The sequence below is a fragment of the Ixodes scapularis genome, unplaced genomic scaffold (assembly GCF_016920785.2).
Source record: "Ixodes scapularis isolate PalLabHiFi unplaced genomic scaffold, ASM1692078v2 PGA_scaffold6__148_contigs__length_123643588, whole genome shotgun sequence".
NCBI lineage: Eukaryota > Metazoa > Arthropoda > Arachnida > Ixodida > Ixodidae > Ixodes > Ixodes scapularis.
Genome location: NW_024609881.1, coordinates 37,795,028 through 37,819,582, shown reverse-complemented (window position 1 = coordinate 37,819,582; position 24,555 = coordinate 37,795,028). Strand labels below are relative to the sequence as shown.

At 45.5% G+C, this 24,555-nt stretch overlaps 1 pseudogene; it reads left to right on the top strand.

The window, feature by feature from the left end:
• The first annotated feature begins 5,286 nt into the window (after window positions 1-5,286).
• On the top strand, window positions 5,287-23,440 carry LOC115323395 (annotated as a pseudogene).
• Window positions 23,441-24,555: the final 1,115 nt, after the last annotated feature.

Here is a 24,555-nt window from a genome sequence, read left to right as displayed (position 1 = left end):
TGAAAAGTAGTATAGTCTCATCTGAGCTCATGCCTTTGACGCTCAGGTAAACATGTGCGAGGATTGCAATTGACCCTCCCCCCAAACCACCCTTAAACATACCAAAATGACAAAAAAAAAGACAAAATTTGTGACAGCGGTGTTCGAGAGAAACTGCAGACGTTTATTTCCCTGCTTGAAACTTTGCAAACATTTCAGTGTGGTTGCAGCTGTGAGGGTGAGGTGGATCCAATATGAAAACTGGACCCTGAAGCGACGCCTTCAGGATGGCAAAAATAATTATGGTAAGTTAGAAATTATCCCACTAGTATACTTCCTAAATATTTGGGCCAGGTGTCGGTTAAAAAATTTTAACCCAGTTAATTTGTCACAAATTTTCAGGCATAATATCTTGAAAAGGATGAAACTGCAGATGTTCCAAACTGGCTGAGGTAAAGCAGCCTTGCAGTGCACCAAGGTTTACACTGAACATACTTTTGTGTATTGTCCACGAGGTGTAGCTTGTGCATTGAAGTTTTATGAGTTAGTTTCTTCAATGTTTGAACTTTCAGCGTGCCAGCTGGGTAGTGTGTAATTGTTTTTTTTTATAGCGCAAGCAATATCTTAATCCTGGCAGCAGGAAGATTCGGCTAGCAGTTGACATGGTTGGACAACGGTGTGCATGCTTGCTTTCTCTGAAGCGGCCAATGAAGCGAAATAACAGCATGTGCGGATTGTCCATGCATTTAATTTTTTGTTTGCTGTTTGTTTCAGACTACATGTGCTCCCAGTACAAGGAGGTGGCCCTCCAGGCTCTGACGACCAGCATGTCGTCTCTGCTCTGCTGTCGAGGGAAATTTAAAGGGTAAATATTGCAGCTGCAGTTTTTTCTATTCTTTCCCTGCTACACTTCCTGCAAATTTCTGTGCATACTTGGTCTTTTTGTTTTCATGGTACTGTAAACTTTTGTTATAGTCCGTTGCAACTATAGAATAGCACAAGCCCCTCCCACAATTCCGTTTGCTCGCCATGATTGGCGGTGTCCTCTTGGCTCTCCTCCTCTCTAGTGTGTGCTTATTAAAAAGAGTGAAGGGCTTTGTGGGAGGGGCTTTGCTATTCTAGAGTGGCAACAGAGTATAGCATGACCTCAGTTAATCTAATCATTTCGAAGAGTCCTAGCGGGCACCCATGCATTTTTATGGGAAGGACTCGGTGTCATATTTTGAACCGAGAAAATGACCCTACAAATGGGAAAGCACGGGCCTTCTGCTACAAAATTAACCGAACCAAACTTTGTTTTCAAGATCAGACCGGAAAAAGTCGACTCCTGTCTTATAAACGGCGAGTAACAGAAATCCTCTGCTAGTCTCGCCACGTCAGGAAGCTAATGCTATGACCCCCATCTTGATTTCTTTAATGCTTGTTATGGCTGTTTTTACATCTGGTATTTTCACTGTTCTTTGGCCAAAAGTGAGTGGCAGGTCACCATAGGTTTCCAGAAAAAAGTGGTCGCATATGCAGAAATTTCTAGCAAGTTCGTAGCGCAGTGGCGCTTCGTCGCAACCGAGGAAAAACTATGGTATTGTTGGTGCAAAACATTAAGCCTCACGACTAGCAGCAACTTAATCGTGGATATACTGCACCGTACGGCGTTTATTTGAGCTCTACTCCACACAAAATATTAGAGGGGCACTTAGGTATCCCTTTGTGGATTGAAAGCGAAAGCATTGCCATTCCTAACGACACTTCCTTCTTTTTCCCCTCTATTGTTAGGAATGGCAATGCTTTCGCATTCAATCCACGTAGGGATACCTAAGTGCCCCTCTAATATTTGTTTTACATTACATCATGCGGCGTCACACATCATGGTACGTCATGTTGTCACGTGGAGTGTGATGTCATCGAACCGAGGACATATTTTTATGACCATCTTTCGGGCACATCAACGCCGATGCCGTCAAACATGATGAAAAAACTGCCTCAAATAAACAGGGACGAAGAGCGGGTAAAGACATGCCGTCTTTTGCTGTAATGGGACAAGCTTCTTTTTGAGGGGAGAGTAATGTCGCATTCCGAAGCGGCTGAGATAGCAGAGCAGCTGGCATGCCCGGCTCTCACACAGCAACACTGGGTTCAAATCTCAGCCGTGGAAGCACATTTTATTCTTTCTTTTATTCCTCTGTTAACGTTTGGTACAACTCGGATTTTCCGCTACGTGGAGATATAATTCTTTCGCATTAAAAAGGCACATCCAGTCAGGAATGTGCCTTTTAGTGTGGTAGAGTCGCACAGCTGCTCACCACTTTGAAAATCACTACTGAAGTATGAGAGGGCGCTAGTGATCACCAAATCAGGTTCACGCCATTCATAGGTGAAGGATCCTTTTGGGTGCACTGAAGATTTGTGTGGCATTTTCTTTCGTTGATTCATTGGCACATCTCGTCGTTGATCGCAGTCCTGCACCTCGTTAGCTCTAACGGGCAGGATGGACAGCTCGGCAGACTCGTCGGCTGAATCCTCCGTGTGTAGTTTAGCATTGTCCTTAGGCTGCTTCAAGTAGGGATGCATGTGAACAGTGCGCAAAACACATGCCTCTTGCCCACGCTTCTATATTCATTGCTGGTCGCAGCGAAATAGCCAAGTGATGTGCGGCCATGTTTGCCCTAAAAAGTTTGTGAGACACTTTGGATAATGTCGTAATATTCCGTTGTAAGTCACACAAAAGTTGCGACAATCTTGTTTTGTTAATAAGGATTTCTTCTCGGGTTTTGTCATACGCAAGTTTTTATCGTAAGTTTGCTTTTTGAATTCGGCCTCTGATGTCTCGATCCTCCCAATAATTCAAACTTAGTGTGGCGGATCCAGATCTCCGTTTTGGTGTGGTCGGAAAATTTTTAAGGATACTATTCTCTCATTCTTTCTTGTGCAAGGGGGGTCCACTCATATCAAATTGCCCTCCGAAAAGGGGGGAGCGAGGGGGGTCAACTTTGTAGGGGGGGGGGGGGGCCCTTTGGATCCGCCACTGTTGTGAAAGCTGCAGTTGACACTCACCCATTCGGAGCATGGCTTTATGATCCGCATAGAACCCTATTACCCTTTCCTTCGTGTCCGTTGTGATTAAAAATACTTCTTCAAGATAGTAAACAAACACAATAAAGTAAATAAAAGTACACAGGGACAACAATTGTGGGCATAAAACACTGGCGCCAGTGTTTACCACCACTTATTGTCCATGTGTTTTTTGCGGCGCTTGTCTACGATCATGGATCAATTGGCTCGAATTGCCATATTAATTCTGCGAGATGCTTATAAGTCTTAGCTTCTCTATGTTCGAATTTGGTAAACTTCATAAGCGGCAACATCTGCTGGCTTATCTTTGGAAGACCTTTTCAAAAGCCTAAATAAAAAAGAGTGCAATGCGGCGGCAAAACAGTGAGCGATTGATTCTCGCAGACTCGGGGGCAAAATATACTTTTGCATTATGGTGCCCCTGACAGTGTTATTAGTGCCACTCATTAAACTATCAAGGTAGTGTGTAAATTAAGTGCCTGGGTGAGCAAAAATGTAGGAATTTTGAATGTGACTTTCTGCATTTAAGGCTGGTTCACACATACAGTGCAGCGCTAACTCAGTCCTGTTAAGGCAACGAGTCACTGCTACTTCCATGGCCTGTATCGTGTGTTCTGAGGGTCCTCCTTTCATAAAGGACTGATGTCCCGGTTTGTAATACTGATTCAGCGCTGAGGTAGTGCTGCGCTGTGATCAGGATACCTTGCGCGGACATTGAAGTTTAGATAAGCAGATCAACGTGTAACTGTGCATCTTTTTTCTTTATAGGTTACCAGTACAAGGTCTCCCATGGACATGAAGGCAGTAGAAGGTCTCCCATGGACACGAAGGCAGTACAAGGTCTCCCATGGACACGAAGGCAGTAGAAGGTCTCCGATGGACACGAAGGCAGTACAAGGTCCCCCATGAACACGAAGGCAGTGTACCGTATACTCGAATTTTGCATTTTTAATAAACCAGTTATTACTCCTTCCCACGGTTTTATGCAGGCATTTTCCGAACCTTGCATGCGTATATAGGCGAACATATAAGTAAAACACTTGCACTCACTTTCCCCTTCCCTCAAAACAACGGTTAGATCCGGACCACATGTTATGCAACCTATTGCCGTCTTCCCCCTTAGAGCCGTCTATCTAGAAACCCATGCTAGGAGTATAATTTTTAATACATTTCATTTGAAAGTCTAGATACACTGCTTTGAGTCTCTGTTGAAAATCAAATGTTATTTTCTACAGCGTTGCAATTCAGGTTTTGATGGGCCATCTCATTTGGTATATTCCGACTCGTCGGAATATACCTATTGAGATGGCACGTCAAAACCTCAAGTACAACGTGGTAGAAAAAAACATTTGATTTTCAACAGACTCAAAGCAGTGTATCTAGACTTTCAAATGAGATCTATTCGAAATTCTTATGAGGTGGCACGGCAAAACCGTAATTGAAACGCGGTGGCCAATAGTTTTCGTAAACTCCTTAGGGACTCGTTACAAAAAATCAATTGTTTTTCAACACAGACTCGAAACGGTGTCAATAGACTTTCAAATTATATTCATATGAAATACATTGGAAACTTTATGCGGTAGCTTTGTCGAAACATCAATTGGAACGCGGTGGCCAATAGTTTTCGTAAACTCCTTACGGACTCGTTACAAAACTCGTTTGCATTTCTATTGAGACTCGAAAAGATGTAATGAGTAGACTCCATAAACTGTCAAATGAAATTCATTAAAAATTTTTGTAAGGGCTGGCTCCCACGCGAAAAGCCAGGGTTCGATTCCTGGGAGCGGCGCATCTTTTTGTTTACTCCGGCAGACTGGTATTCTGGTAAATTCGAGAACCGTCTTGGCTGATTCGAGGTTAGAATGTTCTATGCGCCGAACCTTCTTCGCCGAATACTCCAGAAGCCCACGCGTGTACAAAAGCGGCTCCACGTGTCAAGCCGGAGTCAGTCTCCTAACGGCGTTCGACTCTGCTGTGACGCCGACTTCGACGCCCGCGACGCTCTGTTATTATTTTTGTACCCTTTTATTTTTGGCACAAGTTCGCCACATTAAACGTTTATTTCTTCCAGTTTATTTATTGTTTTTTTCGGTCACCACCCTTGAAATTTTGGTGGAGGCCGGGGTACTCCATTCTATGCCCGTTAATCGTACCCCTTCAAGGACATCCCGGCCAAGCGACGTGCTCAGCCCCGCAAGACTACCCTTCGCCGAAGACGCCGATGTCCGAAGAAGTCGTCGTACAAGAGGTCAGTCCCCTGAATTGGGTCTGCTGCCGGACAAGCCCAGGCCGAGGAAGACGGCGATGGCCAACCAGTCGCAAGCCCTCGCCGCCTCTCCTGTCATCTCCATGCCCTTTGCACCGCGGACGGCTGCCCCCTTCCACGGTGAACTCTACGAAAACGTCGAAGACTGGATTGACCAGTATGAACGCGTTGCCCGCCACAATGGCTGGACCAACGAGCAGCGCTTCCACAACGTCTATTTTTCCCTGGAGGGGACCGCTAAGCACTGGTACTAGACCCATGAGTCCTCCTTGACGTCGGGGGACATTTTCAAGACCGATCTGAAGGCTACATTTGTCAAACACCACCGCCGAGAGAGAGCCGAGGACCTACTGCAAACCAGGACCCAGGGCCCCAACGAGAGTGTCACCGGCTTCGTAGAGGATGTTCTGCGCCTGAGCGCCCGCGCCGACCCCCGGGCTACAGAACAGAAGAAGCTACGAATCCTCATGCCCGGGGTGAGGGACGACATCTTCGGAGGCTTCGTCCGCAACCCGCCGGCAACCGTTGACGCCTTCGTCACCGAGGCGACAAACATCGAGCGCGCCCTCCAAGCGCGCGCTTCCCACTACCAGCGGCATCCAAGCGTCACTGCAACCGCGCTGCTTAGCGGCGAAAACGCTCCTGGTACGGACATCCGCGAAAGTATCTGGGAGGTCATCCGGGAGGAACTGCAAAGGTTGCTGCCAACCACCAGCCGTCCGCCAACACTTTCCATCGCCGAGGCTGTCCGAGAAGAAGTGCATCGGGCGCTCAAACCAGAGGTTCCCGTCACCACTGTGGCACCGGAGGAACCGACGTTGAGCTACGCTGCCATGGCCCGACGAAGGACCAAAAGCCCGACATTGAGCTACGCTGCCAAGGCCCGACGGAAGTGCAAGAGGGCGCCGAGCGAGTTATCGCTTACGCAAGTCGGACACTGTCCAAGGCGGAGAAAAATTACTCCACGACTGAGAAAGAATGCCTTGCGGTCGTATGGGCAATCACGAAGTTTCGTCCTTACTTGTACGGGAGCCCGTTCCGTGCAGTCACGGACCACCACTCGCTCTGCTGGCTTGCGAACCTAAAGGACCCGTCAGGACGCCTCACTCGATGTAGTCTCCGCCTGCAAGAGTTCAACATGACAGTGGTCTACAAGTCAGGCCGCAAGCACAGCGACGCCGACAGCCTGTCCAGAGCCCCCGTCGAAACCCCTTCCGGCTGCAGCGACGACAATGACGACGAGTGCTTCCTAGGAGCGGTGAACACCGACGACATGGCACGACGTCAACGGGATGATCCTGAGCTGCGCGCCTTAATCGAGCACGTGAAAGGGGTCAGGAGTACTGTGCCACGTGTATTCTCACGAGTACTTCCGACCTTCGCCATTCGACAAGGTGTACTCTAGAAAGAGAACTTCGGCGACAACAACACACGGTGCTTGCTGGTAATCCCGACCGACCTTCGGGAGGAGATATTACAAGCACTTCCCGACGATCCGACGTCGGGACACCTCGGTTACAGCGGAACACTGGCCCGTATTCGTGAAAAGTATTACTGGCCAAAGCTCCCCAAAGCCGTCCACCTCTACACCGGATCGTGCCACGAGTGCCAGCGACGTAAAAAACCGCCGACGAAGCCGGGAGGTCTCCTGCAGCCGATTGCTCCCCCGACCGCACCGTTCCAGCAGATCGGAATGGACCTACTTGGCCCTTTTCCGCCGTTAACGTCGGGAAACCGCTGGATGATCGTCGGCACAGATTATCTCACGCGGTACGCCGAAACGAAAGCCCTTCCTTCAGGGACTCCCGTGGAAGTCGCCAAGTTTTCCATCGAGTCCATCATCCTCCGGCACGGCGCTCCCGATGTTCTGATTACAGATCGCGGATCATCGTTCATGGCACAGATGACCCAAGAAATCCTCCGGCTCAGTCACACCAGCCATCGCCGCACCACTGCGTACCACCAGCAGACCAACGGTCTGACGCAGCGACTCAACAAGACAATCGCCGATATGATCGAGGTTAGAATGTTCTGATTCGAGGTTAGAATGTTTTAGGCGCCGAACCTTCTACGCCGAATGCTCCAGGAGCCCACGCATGTAGAAAAGCGGCTCCGCGTGGCTAGCCGGAATCAGTCTAGCCCCAGCGTTCGACTCTGCTGTTACGCCCACTTCGACGCCCGCGACGCTCTGTTATTATCTTTTGTACCCTTTTATTTTTGGCACAAGTTCGCCACCATTACGCGTTTATTTATTCCTATTTATCTATTGTTTTTGGACACCACCCGGTGACAATATTTCGGCCTTACATTTATACACCTGGGACCAAATATTGCGCCCTTGCATTGAGATTCATAGGACGAAATGACGCGCCAGATCAATTAGACCCTTGAGGCTGAATGTCGCGCCCTTGAATTTAGACTACTGAAACTGGAAGCATATACTATAATTTTGGTCCCGAGCCACTAAATATTCAATATGTGATTTTAGTCTGCTTTGACTAAAAAGTTGTACCCCGCAACTCGCGCCCCATTGAATGAATGTGATCTGCAGAGATATGCTGGTTACCCAGTGTGCTTCGATTTCAGAAACAAGACATTGCAGCTCAAATCGAATGACCTTTTATTGTCTTGTAATTATACAAGGAAGAAAAACGTGCCCATTTTTTTCTTCCCGCCGCATGTTCTTTTTGCTGGGAACACTGCATTCACCGCGCTAAACTACAAAGCTACATTCAATCACAAAGTTGTTTCTAAGCAACACGTGTAGCGGAAGGTACAAGTGATACATGACGCAGCACATACAAGAAACGACTTCACTAACAAGCATGTGTCTTAGAAAGAAGCATGGAAAACCGGGCCCACTGCAGGCTACAACCAGCTGTTTACGAAAGATTTTTCTGGAGGCGCCGCTTGCAACCAACCCGAAAAGAACATTTACCTGGAAGCTGCGACGCGCACGGTGTCGACATATATCTATCCATAGCATCCCCTATACTGACAAAGCCTGGCGGATCGCCACGAAAAGCGGCCGCGGAAATTAAAAGGGAGAGCGGCAGACAACGGATGTGAGGAGAGCCACGTGACGGGCGGCCCGCTGCGGCGAGACGGCGAAACACACTTCTCCCGAGAGATGGAATGTCCGCCGCTCCTCGCGTTCCTTGCACTAAAGCTTCTTTTCTCGTCCGGATTGAAAAACCATGTTTAGCGTCCTGGCCTCTGCAAAAGCTGCGCGGTGACGTCCAGGTTCCCCGTGAAATGCTCTGTGCTACCAGATCCTGGCGCACTCCAAATCTACGACCGGGCACTCTATGGCTTCGTCGTCGAACTGCCATGATTTGTGAATATAGAGGAGGCTTTGATCGATGTTAAAGTAATCTGCAGCGTGAGCAAATAGCCGACGCAGCGCGCCGTTTAATGTTAAGATGAAAGCGCGTTTCATGACCCCCTCATAAGCGTTATTGTTTTCGGTCAACATACTGAGAGTCTGTGAAATGTTCCCCTTTAAAGCTCACTAAAGTGACTTCGACGCATGAAACGGATGGACAAAGTAGCTTTTTAACAATAGAATTTTAGGAAAGTTTCTTGCGCACTTGAACGTGACCGGTTGATGCACAGATAAAAATAAAAGTGGAATTAATTTAGGATGAACTTAACAAGTCAATAAATGTTAATTGCAAGAAGGTTTAAGCTGAAATACTGTGTGCGCTCTTGTAAAAGTGTTTATATGCTAACAGTTCACCCCCAAAAGTATTTGAGAAGAAGTAACCGCAGTAGAGGGTTGATAGTATGTTCAAGTTTGAATAAAGGTGGCGTATATTTTTAGTTTGACATTTGAGAAATAAAACCGTTCGATGTCACACATTCTTCGGAAACGGAATATATGTAATACTGTTCTGACCACCTGGCAAACAATTTCACTGTTTCGTTTTAAAAATCCTTATGAAACCAAAAAAAAATATTTCACCAGATTGAAAAAAAAAACAAAAAACGATTGACTCAACACAGGTCAGGAACCAATGAACATGCCAAAAATTATAGATACATTTTATTAATGTACTTATGACACAAAATTATTTATCGAATTTGCGATGACTGCAACTTGGTTCACGATAAACTGTAAGCAGTGTACAAGTTACAATGACTGGGAACGTGCAGACGGGACATGCGCTGCACATCAACTGAATATTTTATTATTAATGCTGTTCATTGGATATTCAGTTGAAGTCCAACGCATCTCTGCTCTGCATCTAACTCATCTTTGTTATCAGTGCGCTATTCCTATTTGCATCGTTGGAGCACGTTATTATAGTAAACACAGTACAGACTTTCATTTTAACGATTTTTGTTTTATACGAAATCCTCACGGATTGTGTTCTACAGCGTCTAATGACTTTACATGTCGACGTTCTTTCACGTTTAAACTGGCGCTATCGATATTGAAAATGAGGTGGCAGTTTGTTTTGGATTTCTTGGGAATATTTTATGCTGTGAACTATGACTTCTTATTGTATAAACTTTGCTCACGTTTACTTGACAGCGAAAGAGTGGCTTAGCGAAGAGACTATATTTAAGCAAGCGACAGCAATGTGCTGTAATAAATGGCAAAGCATGTGTTTCTGCAAGTGTCACTTCTTGTGTTCCCAGGGCTGCGTTTTTGGTACTTTTTTTGTGCAAACAATATTATTATTACATCATTTTAAATATGACGCCCTTTTTAGATACCTGTATTAATTACAGAAGAAATAATCAGGAATTTTAGCAATTCGCATATTTATATTAACAAGTTTTTTGTTTAATGGCATAACTGAAAGGGTGAACTATAATGTTATTTGGTGTATACATATACAATTTTCGATAATCAAAAGTTCAAGTTCTTACGTGTACTATCATGGACACTGTTGGCTATAAGACGGCGGCGGCGGCCGTCCCGTACCCTAGCGCCGCCTAGCAGGCGCCGTTTGAAACTGCGGGCATGCGCCGTGTGGCGGACTCACACTTCCCGCCTGCGAGCCACGGTGTCGAATCGAAATGTTTATAGGCTCGGTTCCGGTTCGTGTTCACGGCTTTCGGTTCAGCTCCGGTTAAGTTCCGGGGAGCAAAAAATAACGGTTCGAACTGGTTTAAACCGGATTGAACCGCAAAATTGAGGATATATTTTCTGCTTTTCTTTTTTTTTTTTGCAATAGGCAGTATTTCAGCAGTGAAACGGTATCTCTATAGCTTTTTTATCATTTGTAAAATTCCCTTTTATTTTCAGGTAAAATATATATTGTGTTATTTAATTTCAATAAAACAGTGAAAGAAAAGGTAGGTTCCCTTACAAAAACGGGTCTCAACATTCTTTTTAATTTTTTTAGACTTCATATTGACTTCCCGCGATCCTACTGAATTCCTTTATAAACACACTTTGTTTTGACTATTGTCAAAAAACTTTCAAAAGAAAAAATATTGAATTTTTTTATAGACTTATTTATAAAAAAAATTAAAAAGAACTTGTAAAGACGTTTTTCTATAGGATATTTTCTAAAAAAATTCAAAAGGAAAATAATAGATTTTGTTTTGTAGACTTATTTATAAAAAAATTAAAAAGAACTTGTAAAGACGTTTTTCTGTAGATTATTTTCTAAAAAAATTCAAAAGGAAAAACAATAGATTTTGTTTTGAAGACTTATTTATAAAAAAATAAAAAGAAGTTGTAACAACGTTTTTTGTAGCTTATTTTCTAAAAAATAAAAATAAAACCTATTGACATTATTTCTTTATAATATTTTAAAAAAGAGACATTTTTTTATTATTTTATTTGGTCTGCGGTTGTGTGCGGGGTCCGATATGACGGATGTTTTTTTTTTTTCTACTTTTTATTGAAAATGTGTTGACTTCTTGTTCACTTTGATTACTTTATTTTGACTGACTTCCTGTTGACATGGTCAACAAAAAGTTTGTTGATTTTGTGTTGAAACTTTTTTTATGATTTATCTATTGACTTTCTATTAACTCTACGTTGGATTTTTTTTCTGTTGACTTCCTGTTGAATGTGTTATCAGAAATACTGCAGACGTTCTATTTACTTCGTGTTTAAATTATTCAGTTGACTTTCTGTAGCCAGTGTCAAAAGAAAAGCTACAGACTTTCTGTTGACTTTTTATTGAACATAATACATCTTGACTCAATGTCAAAAGTCACTAAGTTTCTCAATAGTCTCTGACAAGTTGAGAACCATAGGGAGGAGCTTCCGTTCTCCTGCCTCCAGCGCGAGCCTTCTATCCTTGACAACTCTTTGACGTCTCGCGCCACTCGAGCTCGACTGCGCAGTCAAAGCACGACGGAAGGCATGGGGCGCGTGCTGGAGGGCAGGCGTTCGAAAAACACGCCCTGCCGTTCTCACTTTGTAAATGACAATCGTTGCATTATTGACCCTATTCAACTAGTAAAGAAGAGCAAAATAACTATATTAAAGTGGAGCAACCGCCTTGACTGGCTTCGTCCCGAGTGCTGCTATTCAGAGAAGCGATAAACATTTGTTCTATGAGCCGTTTTTGTGGACGTTGTTTTAGCGACTACACGAAATTATTATTAGTTGTACCAATGCTTTTTAGTAAGAGATAGAGTCCACGAACTTCGAAACACTGTCTTTCCTTGGACAGACTTTCGAGAAGGAGACCGGAGACTTGGAAACTTAGTAAGTGCTGAGGTGGTCACCGGCCAAATGATTACCTTCAATATGTAGGCTATATAAGGCTCTGGTGCTGCCAACAGGACTGTGTTTCTGGTGTTGAGTGCTTGATGGTGTTTGTGTTTGTTTACATTGCTTATTTGTGGGATGTGTATGTATCAAAAAGACACTATTTCCTAACGAAATTAAAAAAAATATATTAAAAAATTTAGTGTTTTTTTTAAACGTTAGTCTGCGGTTTTGTCAAAAGGAGTTCAACAAAATTTATGTAAGAAGGAATTCAAAAGAATGTATGTAAGAAGGAATTCAAAAGAATGTATGTAAGAAGGAATTCTAAAAAATTTAAGTGGCCAATTTTAACTAGGAGTTAAATAAGTTGTCAAAACAAAGTCTAAGAAAAATCAAAAAAGTTTAAAAAGAAATTCAATAGGACTCCAGAAAATTTTCAACAAAAATTCAAAAGAATTTAACTACAGATTTTTGTAAGGGTTAACATATATGACTCAACGTTTTTTTGTTTTTTTTTCTTACCACAGTCGCATATATTTTACCTGAACCTAAAGGTTATCAGTTGGGTAGGTCACCTAAAATACCCGTCAGTGCTACAACTTTACGTCGGAGTATTAAAAGTGGAATCTTGCTGTGCTCTTGAACTTAGCTTGAGCTTAGGAATTTATTACGCTGCATAAGATGATGAAATGAGCACATCCTCATCTAATATATCTTGAAATCTAGTTTACAAAGTACGTTTTACAATATATATGATGGCAACGCAAGTGAGCCAAAAGCAATATTATTTTGAAAATACCAGGAAAAATTCAGGAAACACCCTTTCAGACTACATTTTAGAGGAACACTGAGCGAAAATCAAAACGCTTGCTTTCCTGACCAGTATAGTTTACACTCAGCTCCGTGATGCAGGCGAATTCATGAAGAAAAGAGTGACATTCGTACTAAGGTCAGACCTGGCCTAAAATAGCGCGTACCGAAGGAAACATTTTTGACATAGCTTGGCGTTTGATGTTTGTTCTTGTCAAGGTGCCGGTCAATTCAATTTGCAAATCGACATCACCATTGCTACTTTTTATATTTTTTGTTAAATATGACACAGTAGTATTTCATACTCTGCCCGACATTACAGCTTCTTAATTGGTCTCTTTCTGACGGCCTGCGTCCGCAATCGTCATACTTCCGCCATGCGCCACTGTGAATTTTGTTTTCGTCCAGCCCACAGACACATCGAATTCTTGTTCATCACATAAAAGGATCAACATACGTTTATATGTTTGCGAAGTTGAATACCTGCCAGGAACACATATGTTATTTAAATGAGCTTCAAAATAAGATATTTGGTTAACGTTCCCCCCAAATCACTCATAGACGTGCCTATCGGAGATAAAAACGGGGGAAAAGAATTGCAGGACATATTTCAGATTATTTTGTGGTGCATTTACTTAATATGTATATCTTTAATACCCCCGTCAGACGGCCTAGTTTATGTCGATACAAGCGAGTGCACTTCAACCCGTCGAAACACGCTTGAAGTGTGTTGGTGCTACACGGGAAAACTTAGTGTCACTCCAAAATGATGGCAATAACGATGGGTAAGTAATGGGCACGCAAACTATTACAGTGCATACGCATTTTTTTTTTCATAAATAACTTCGTCGTCTTATTAGGAACACGTTACCACACATTGTTGCGCTAAGTCACGACCTTTAATCTCACTTTAAATCCAATTTGATCATTACGATCAGCCATTACAAGCCAGTGATACACGTCCGCACGGCGGTACGATGCTCATCTATAGGAGGTATTCACTGGACGCCTTATCTGAGGGCGATGTTTAGAGCGCATGTTCAGAACGAGCCCACATTAATGGCCTGCTAAGACCGGCAACCTCGATTGTGCTAAATGCACGCTCCGAAAGGACTGCGGAAGCTCGCCATCAGCACGCGCTGAGCAGCAGCGCACACGGATATGGCAACCAGTGAATACTCCCTATACCCTGTTTCACCTTATGATGTACCGTAGGAAAGGCTACAAGCGCGAGCTCCTTGCTCTAGGGCAAATATTGGCGGCACAAGCTCTCGTGCGTTAAGAGCAGCTCCCAATGCTATGAGCTCGAGCTTCTAGCCTTGTCTGCGGTAAAACATAAGGTGAAACGGAGTATAGATCGAAAAGATGCAGAGGTAGGGGTTGAACCCAGAATTCCAGGGTTCTACAGCGCGAGCTTTCGCTCAGCGTGCTCCAAGCTGATGTGCGCGAGCCCACTCGGCCACTCGCCACTCGCCACAACGAAATATCATGGAGTGTGTGGAGGACGAGCTGGAGGGCGATATCCGCGATGTTGGACAGTGGAAGCGCCTGGTTGGGGAACTTTTCTCCGTGAGAGCATAAAGCCTTTCAGAAGAGAGGCAGGTGGACCTGAATGACGACGCACAGGTAAGAATTTCAAGTGACATCGATCAGCAGCTGCAGGACAATGCCTTCACCATAGCCGCTCTCATGACTAACAACCTACCCGATATCAGTCGAGAAAGGCGGACTTTCCAGAGGAACGAACGGTGGTTCGAAGACAGCTTGCCCCATTTGAGCGAGTTCCATTTCAAGTAAGCCTTTCGCGTCTCTCCTGCCACATTCAGATTCCTGGTGGAGTCTTGCAGGTGCCTCCTGGCCGTCGCTAGCCGTCGCGCAGGGGCCAAGGCTGGAAACTAGATTAGCCGCTTGTTTTTTTTTACAATGCACTACTTTCGTGCCAACAGAAAACAATTGCTCATCTAATATTAATCCTTTTAAAAGAATAGTAATTTGACGCAGCGATAATTCTTTTATTTTTACTCCTTGAACACTGCTATCGAGATTACACACTCGGTCTACCGGAGCGAGAGTAGCGTGCTCCCCGAACTCACTTCATTGGAAGTGTGTTCTTCCGGCAGGGCTAGGGATTGAGCTCAGATCACTGGGTTCTTCAGCGCGAGCTTTTTCTCCACGCACTCCGATCTGGTGGCCGTGCCCCACTCGGCCACCGATACCCCTTAATAAAAACACGTTAAAACAATTAGACGTTTACGATTCTTTGTAATGCCGAATTGGAGCGCAGCTCTTGAGAGGGAGGGAGGAAGGGTACGAAGGGGTGGGTATGCCAGCTGCACCCCCTCCGTACCCTCCCATCCTCGTCGCCTTTTCCCATCCAACTTAACGTAAAAATTTCGCTAAATTTCCCGCTAAATTTAGCCGGGAAATTTTCCCGCAGAATTGACGTGTGAAGTCACATGACATGTCATCCGAAATTTTGGGTGTGATATCACGTGGCGTCACACGGGTAAAAAATTTCCTCTAAATTTAGCGGAAAAATTTTCCGCCGAACTTGGCAAAAACTTTTATCGCAACATTTTGCGGGAAAATTTTACCCTCGTGACGTCACACATGGCGACATACGTGACGTCACTTGTGACGTTATTTTGTGAAACAGCCCTTAATGCAACGCGCGGTTACGCCTACGCCGCTTAACTCAGAAACGGGCGCCGAGGAGCTGTGCTCTAAAACGACGTAACATCAATGAACGATTTTTACGCCATTTGGATGATCCTGATCGATCATCGCAAGCCAAGATAAAGAACGAAGCGTATCCAACTTTGGCGTTCTGCTTCGTTCCACGGAAGTCTACGAGGAGGCCTTGACACTGCCTAATCAGATCGTAATTATCGTGTTGTTTCGAATAGTTACATGCTGAAACAAAAGTAGGCTCTATCATTCACTGTTAACCAAAATAGCCATGAATGACTGACTGTGTTGTCGCCTTTTATCAATACACCGCTGCGCTAATCTTGATTCAGATCAACCTAAACTCCAAGTCCATCCCACTATTTTTTCGCAATGCCACCCTCCAACATGTCGTCTCTTTCACGATTTTGTGAAAGAACTGTCATTTTTAGCCAGTTCGGCTAAAAATAACAGCTCGGTTCCGGATTTCGCTTCGGTTCGGTTCCGGCTCAACACTCTGCTGCGAGCACACCCTCGCTTTGTCGTCTGCTAGGCGCAGAGCAGACGACGCCACAGCGATTACCAATCTTTGCTGAACACGGTTTCGTGGCGGATCTTGCGCTGCGGATGATTCCCGGACTGACGAAAACGTGTCTGCCAAACAACCCGTGACCGTAACCAACCGGGCTACGGATAATGTAAGCTAGGCATGACGGTAGCCTAAACGCTTTCATATACTGACGGTTGTTTTTTTTTTTTTTTGTTTTTTTTTCTTCTTTAGAATGCTTCCCAGTCTGGTTTAAAAACGCGGAATATGAAAGTAAGTTTTCACACTGCGTTAGATAAAGCAATTTATTTCTTTACAGCCATTTCTTTCAGTTAATAAATAGAGGGTACTTATAGGAGTCTATCGAAAACATCGTTACCAATGATTAAATTAACGTGTTATGATCTATACAAATATATTTTGCACATAAAATAAATAATTTCACAACTGATGAATAACGGTTTAAACGACATAAAAAACATAACTGACTTGTTAGATTCGTCCTGCGGAAAACATATCGAAAAAAAGGACTTTCAAGGATGTTGCAAGACAAGGTTATATTTTTCCAGTCTGTGCAAGCAATAAGTCAAATGGCGCGGTGCGGTTAGTGGCGACATCCTTAAGGGGCCCTGCAATCATATTTAAGCCTCTACCTTTTTTGCGGTTTCCACGTCTTTTGGGGTTCGGGCAAGCCAGCGGGCACGGAGAGGGTAACTAAATATCAGTGCGTCATATTTTAACCGGACGACGCAGAAAAACCCCTCCACCGACGATGGCGACTCGTGGTACCGAAAGTGCGCAAAATGTGACGTCTTTGGTCCTGGGCTCAGTACTGGTCAGAGCCGCTAAAAACTTCTTTTTATTCGAAATACAAAATATAAGTGGCGCGAACCGTTTCAATTATTTATAAAAGTAGTTTTTGTTCAGTGTTTTAGATCAGAAAATTAACGAATGCAGTTCATAAAGTACGGAAACAAGAAATGACCCGTCGACATACCCGACACCAAGCGGTGGAAAAGGCAGCGCATACTAGAAAGGAGTAGTGGGATCAGGCGCCGACACGGAAAGGTCCCGGATGTACGTGGCGGCGCGGCGGTACTAAGAACAGAAGGGTCCGACCTGCTCCGATCGTTCCGAAGGCCATCAGCGAGAAGCTTTGTCTTGCGGTTTGGCCCTTTTGCGGTATGGCAGCGCAAAGTGGCTCCCATTTTGAACTGATCTTTACCCCGTGTTTGCTGTCGTTTGTGGCCAATGAAGTGTTATGCCGAATTAGTATTTAATCTAGCAGCAGATGCAATGATAGCCGCTCTGGCTGCCCGCTGCATGCAGCCTATCCAGAACATGCTTTAGTGGCGCCCTCTCGCGCCGTCGACACGCAGTGCGGCAGCCATGCGCGTTCGCGATGAGCCCACTACCCCGGTTCACGGCCACTCAAGCAACCAAGGACGTCATGAGGGAGGTTATTTTTTTCTTGTTTTTTGTAATTTTAATTTGCCTATGACTTTAAAATAAAGCGAATTTTGTGAAAACAAAGCTTCATTACGTTACTACGTTCCGTGCGCTCAGGTTTGGTGCAAATTAAAAAAAAAACAGTAAAAAAGTGAAAGCCGTTTACAACTCCCTCTAACACCGAATGGGAGCGCAGCTCTTGAGGAGGAGGAGGGAAGGGTACTGAGGGGAGGGCAGACCCCTCCTACTCCTCCTCCTCCTTCTCCTCCTCCTCCCCTCATTCTTGAATATGCTCCGGGGGGTCCCCTGATCTCGGGGGAGGGGGTGACGTGACTTCGGGGGGGGGGGGAGGTCACGTGACATCGGGGGGAGGAAAGGGGATCACGTGAACTCGGGGAGAGGGGCCACGTGACCTCCGGGGGGTCACGTGACTTGGGGAGTCGCCTGACCTTGGGGGTTACATGACCTCTGGGGTCACGTGACCTTGGGGGGTTACTTGTCCTCTGGGAGTCACGTGACCTTAAGTGTCACGTGACCTTGAGGGTCGTGTGACCTTGGGGGGTCACGCGACCTCGCGGTTACGCCGACGGCGACGCCGACGCCGCTCAAGCCGGAAACGGCCGCCTAAGAGCTGCGCTCTAAAAGTCCTTGTAGGGCCCCTTTAATGTCGTGTCATCACTCCGTTGCCGTCGACCACAGCTCTCATCCATGATGGTAGGGTAATGGTATCATAGAGCTGGGGAACGAAGTACCTTTCGTTGCGGAGCCTCTCCCACTCTTCCTGGACGAGGCGCCACAGGTCGTCGGCAGTGGGGCTATGGAGTGGGCGCCGCGCCATCGCTGTCTTCATGCGCCCCAAACGTGTTCAATACTGTGGAGTTCCGCACCCTTGGTGCCATGGACGCACGTTGACGCAGCGTTCTTCCTGAAGGTCGCGGAATTTGTGGGCCGTGTGGGTTGGGATCAAGTCCTGCTGGAGCACATAGACCCTGTCACGGAATGGGCCGTCCAGGACATAGGGAAGCAAAACGTGGTCGAGTATGTCGCAGTAACTTTGACATGTCAAACTTCCTTCGATCCTGAAAAGTGGCCCGAGTCTGTTTCGGGAAATGGCTCCCCAAACATTACGGCGCTGCGGTCACTAGCAGCGACTTGTTGCACAAAGTTGGGGTGGTATTTGTAAAAAAACAAATTTTAAACTACTTAATTGCAGCAACAACGCAACAGTATGGTGCTTAGGGGCAAGATAATTAGCATTCGACTCAAATAAACCGTTACCGGCAGTAGCCGGGTCGCCATACTCGTGGTCGCTGGTCCCACCGAGTCGTGAAGGTAGACTCGCAGTGAAGACCACCTGTCCTCAGTCGTCCGTGGTCCACATCGCGTGGTCGGCAGCAAATCGGAGGTGATCACGCTTGTTGTCGTCGGTGACACGTGGCTTTTGGGCCGCGGATCGGCTTGACAGCCCAGCTTCTGCGATTTCCGCCGCAACCGTGCGGTCGCTTATCTCTACGCCTGGTGTTTCGCGAACGTCAGAGGCAGACTGAAAAGAATTTGCTGCCAGAGCAGCAACCAGCTACCGGTCCTCTTCAACCGTCGTAGATCGAGAACGTGCCTTACATGCGCCGTCGCTTATACGCCCATCGTCCCGGTACGCTTGGATAATTCGGTTGACTGTAGGCAGCGGCCTTCCAGTCATTTCCGCAATCGCTCGCTGAGAATACAATTTTACGCACAGATCGACTATCAGCCGTCTTTGCTCGTCTGGTGCCCTCGCCACAACGAACTGGTTTCGAACTCCTTTTCAACAGGAGATTTTTACTGGGGAAGATTGCAGAGTCAATGAGGCACAAGCCCTGTCTACGTTTTTTTCTTTTTTTTTTTTTGCTTTTTTGCTTTTTATTAAAGATGCACAATGCATCTGTAAAGGAGCTTTGCAACAATTTCAGGGCTTTGCTTAAATGATTGTGGAAGTTGATGCCTGACACTTCTGTAGTGAACTACAGAAACAGATTTTGCCTGGATACCCTAGTTTTTATTTAAAAAAAATGAAAAAGATCCAGGCTTTTGCCGCCTCTCAACTCGTACATCGTCTTCCGGGTCACGTGCGCAGTGACGTCACTTGAGAAGGCGCGGGGTTCCGGAAAAGTTCTCTCTTTAGAGCCATCAGCGAGCAGCGAGAACTCCTCCGCTCGCGACCGCGTGACCACGTGCTGGCGGGCGCCCCGCGAAATATACGGTGAAAGGAGGAAAGTCTCATCCGGGTCCGGCCATACCCGTCCTTGCCCGTACGGCGCTGCCCCTCCCCCCCTCCGGCTTCTGGCGGCTATTCGCGGTTTTGTGGACCTAGGATAGATGGCGCCACTAAAACTCCGTATAATAAGAGTTTTGTCGATGATACCACGGTTTTGACGCATTTATATATACGCTGGAACGACAAGATTTATAGAAAAGTTACCTTTTATCGAGCTGGTATTCACACAACTTGCTATCTTTTTTACAACTACCCAAGCGACGTCACGCGTCTTGTTTCTCATGGCCACCGCTCGTGCCTGCAGGTCGGGAAATATTCTAAGTTTTGCCTCGCTATTACGCGGCGGAATCGCAACATTTCGATGAAAGGAGGTGTGTTTTCTGCCATTTGTGACACAGTGAACAATATCAAAAGCAGAAAATGTAAATTCTTTCAACGTTCAAATCGTTGCACAGCTCCTATAATAACATGCGTTTGGAAACCAGTATGAGCGCGGCAGGTGGGATACAGAAATATATTTTTATAATCCCTTTTATCTTAAAGGGTAACTGCAAAGAAAAAAAGTTTTTTTTTATACACAGCTTAATTGGGACAAGCATGTCACAAAACAAATGTTCCGCGAAAAAAATGATTTTTTTTTATCAATATTTACGCCACAGGACGAAATTTAGTAGAGTGAGAACCTCTCCGCATTTGAAACTCCCGCTCTTTCGACCCCCGCGGAAGACCAGTACGCCCCACCCCTCACTCTCCTTGCGTTGCGGAGTTGAACGACGCAGCGTCTCGACTTCCGGCAAGATCTGGCAACTACGCCAGGCCGCGGTATTGTTTTGGTTTGACGCGGTTTGCGAGCACATGTAGCGAAGACGTGACCGGAGAAGTGCTCCTGTGATGTTCCCGGAAGACGGAAAGTATCGTTCGTAATCGTCGTGCGCGCTTTGAAAGCGAAGGGAGTCACAGAATCCACGAGTGCGCAACCACAAGCCAAGGTTCACGACAGCGCAGCGTTGGTTTCGGCGATCTCGTTCTGTTTGGTGCAACACGGCGATGCGACAGAGCTGAAACGTTCGTGGTGTGTGTAATGCGGTGCTAACACAGAGCGCAAATTGGTTGTTGTGGGGTTGACGTTCAACCAGTTAAGTCCCGTCGTCGTCAGCTGATCCAGTCAAACTGGTCCCGGAGGACGCTGGGAGCGTTTCTAAAAGTAAACCTGCCTGGTTCTGTTTCAAAATGTGGAAGTTTTCGACGCATACCGTGAGTAAAAAGCTGCGGGCGTTTTCAACAAAATTACGTCGTTTTAATTGAACAATGGACTCCGAATTGTTGTCCTAAATCTGCCGTTTTTATGCTTCGTGTTGGACTGCGTTTGCACAGCGACGTGTTGCATCGTGCGGTATGAATAAATTTGGGCACGATTTCGTACCTGCCTACAGATGCATGAACTGAGACCATTTTTCCGTAGTGGACATACTGCTTTTTTATTTCCTGTCTAGTCGCGGACGTTAGGTGCACACGGGGCGAATCTCGACGGCCTCCAGAGCGATATGACGAGAACGCAACTAGACACGTCGGTCGCTACGCGAACGCTCGACTGCCTCCAGCCAAATAGCATTCCTTTCGGGGCGACATAGCTGCTGGAAGGCTCACTGTCGGGATCACGCATCTGACATCTCCGAAAAGTCAGCATTTGCACACGCGAACAAGCAAAACAAAAAAAGCACGCTAAGCAAGCAAAGAGGAAAACGAAAGAACCGCGCTATGAAAGCCAAAACCCCGCGTCGCTTCCTATCACTAACACCTGCGACAGCTGCTAAACACACACTACTTCACTTCAAGAAGTCTCACTCAAGCACCTGGGTCAGCACGAAACGACGAAACACTGATCACTTCGGCGAAACGATTAGTCGAGGTAGGCGAGACAGGCGGGAGCAGAGACTTCGGCGGCCATGAAAGAATGGCGAAGCTTTTGTTTGTATGAATCCAAACGGAAGTGCCCGTCTTGTAAACCTTTTGTAAAGAATAATAACTCTCATCACATGGGTTATTCTTTAAACGTAAAAATATGCCGCTCAAAAGGAAATTGCAACGTATAACAAAGGTTTAACAACCAAGATCTAAGCTGTCAATCACACTCTTAGCCAATGAGAACCTTTTGGGATTGACGTCACATAATCACAACTTCGTGGCGCACGATTTAAAACGGACGAAATAGCCGCAAACTAAAATGAGTCTTACGCAATAAATATTGCTGTAAAAAATGTTTTTTCTCGCGGAAAAATTGTTTTTTGACATGCTTGTCCCAATTAGGCTATTTAAAAAAAAAAACTTTTTTTTCTTTGCAGTTACCCTTTAAGTCAGAGCGCAACGTACGCTACAAAACGACAGAGCCAATCAAATAGCGGCAAAGGTGCAGCGTCACAGAGTGCATCACCGGGGGACTCAATGTCGCTTGGTTGGTTCTATCGTCTCGTAGCGTCCACTGCTCTCTCGGACCTAAAGTACAACGGAGTGTAACTGCAAGTTTGTCCCATAAAAAAATGTAATCTACCATGATATTACATTTAGTGATGATGATTGTCCATAGCCAGCGGTCACATATCCGTGAGTCAGAGAATCGACCGTGGGCACCACTTGCGCGGTGGTTCGCTGAACCGTGTGCAGCGAAGATTGGCCATTGGTGTGGCGTCGTCTGCTCTGCGCCTAGCATACGACAAAGCGAGGGCGTGCTCGCAGGCGAGGAGAGCGAGTCCGCCACAGGGCGCATGCGCGAAGTTTTGGACGGCGCCAGCTAGCCGGCGCTGGGGGTACGCGACGGCTAAGGCCCCTGAATAAGAAAGGTAGCGACATCTTCCCCCTCCTCCTTTGACGCGCACACCTTTTATCTTTATGTTTTGCTTTTTCGCACCCGTGCGTTGACAGTAGCGCCACCTGGAACACTCCAAGATAGCAGACGGCCTTCCTATACTTGAGTCAGAGCGCAGTCAAAGGCTTGAAGACACGGAAATACATGGACACACTCTAAAAGCGCATTGTCACGGTGTGCCAGCCGCGAAGAATGTGCTCAAAGAAAGGCAATGAAAGCCGCGACGTTGCACAGTCGGCGTTATTTGATTGGCGGCATGAGCTCATAGCATGCACTGCACTCCGACAGAATAGGCACTCCTTCTCCCTTCTCGTCCCTCATGCACTCTTTTATAGTTATCTTTTGCTCTTTCGCGCTCGCGCGTCGACGGTAGCGCCGCCTGGATCGCTCCAAGATAGCAGGCGGCATTCTTCAAAGGATGTCGCTACTTTTCCGTATTCAGGGGCTTTAGGGACGGCCGCCACTCCGTGTTATAGCTAACAGTGTCCACGATAGTCCATGATAAATAACTAAGGTTAGCTTCATTTGCAAACAATTTGTGTGTGTGTACACATGTTACTATCGATCCGTAAAGTGTAAGGGTAGCGCCGCCTGGATCGCTCCAGTGATAAATGATTAATTGATAAATCTGAAAGCTCTTGACATGTCTAATTTTATAAAAAAAAATATTTTGCAAACGCATCTAGCCTATCTGCAGAATCCCAAGCGCTCGACCCTACTACGACCAAATGAAAAAATAGTGTAAAAGCTATTGATGCTTATTCCAGCACCCCGCACTGAAGAGTACAAACAAGTACAGTTCACCCCTGGCGTACAGCTGCGTCGTACTATCAACTTTACAAGACATGGTTTAGACAAATTATCGAAGCTGTTTGCGTGTATTTCTTATGATTTCTCGTCGTCAGAGGACCACTTTTGTTTATCATGCTTTTGCATGATATTTTCTTCGTCATTATTTTACGGCTGTTGAGCTGAACGGGAAAGAGGTTACATCACGCCGTAATGCCCTTGTCTCTTCCTCCTTTGCAAAAAAAAACATCGGCGCAGAAAAAAAAAAACACAAAGAAAACTTGGTATTTTTTATTCATTTTCAAAATGTTGAATGCGCACTTTTTTGTCTGGGACGAAGGCGAAGAAAATTTAATTTATGAGTTCCCATAGAGTGTCCTTAGCACAAAAGAGCTCCGATAATGAGAGTTACAAAATGATAAAGATACATGGTCTAGGCTCAATATTTATTTACGTTTTATAAAAACAAAGTGTTTGGTATATCAGGAAGAGTGGACAATACGAGGAAAGTTCGACACTTTTTATATAAATCTAATGTCTTCTCTTTCTTCAAAAAAACCAAAACAAAAAAACAAACAATTCGGTTTGTGAGGATATATTCGCCCTGAAAAATTGCGTTTATTTGATACGTTTTTTTGGTAGCTTGTGTTTGAAATACGTAGCTTTCTATTCTACAGATATGTTTTGTAGTTACTACAAACAATAGTGCAGTTGTTTGTTGCAAACCGCGTTGTTTTTAGTTGCTTATTATACTCGAGCTGTTTAGCAGAAAAAAATATTTTCATACTAGTTCCGTTCGACACATATTGAGACTTCGAGTTATGTTTGATTAATCTGTTTGTAAAAAAAACTTATTGTATCATCAGATCGCTAGTTCATTTCCAAATAAAACTCAATACATTGCATTTCGGCGACAGTGTGCGTTCCGCTCCCCCCCCCCCCCCCCCCCCATTTCCAAAAAAGGTCAGCCGCACTTCATTTTCTATAGTTTGGTGAAACACCAACTGAATTTTACTGTTTTGGTCAATAACCGACTAATGCTGCTGATGGTCACGAAGAACATGATCAGCCATATGTCTCGAAAATACGTCACTCCTGCACTGCAAGGATTAGTGGAATTTATTGTGCTTTAAAGCGGGTCAGTATGAAATGGAGTGGGTGATTTTGAAAGTGAAGGCTG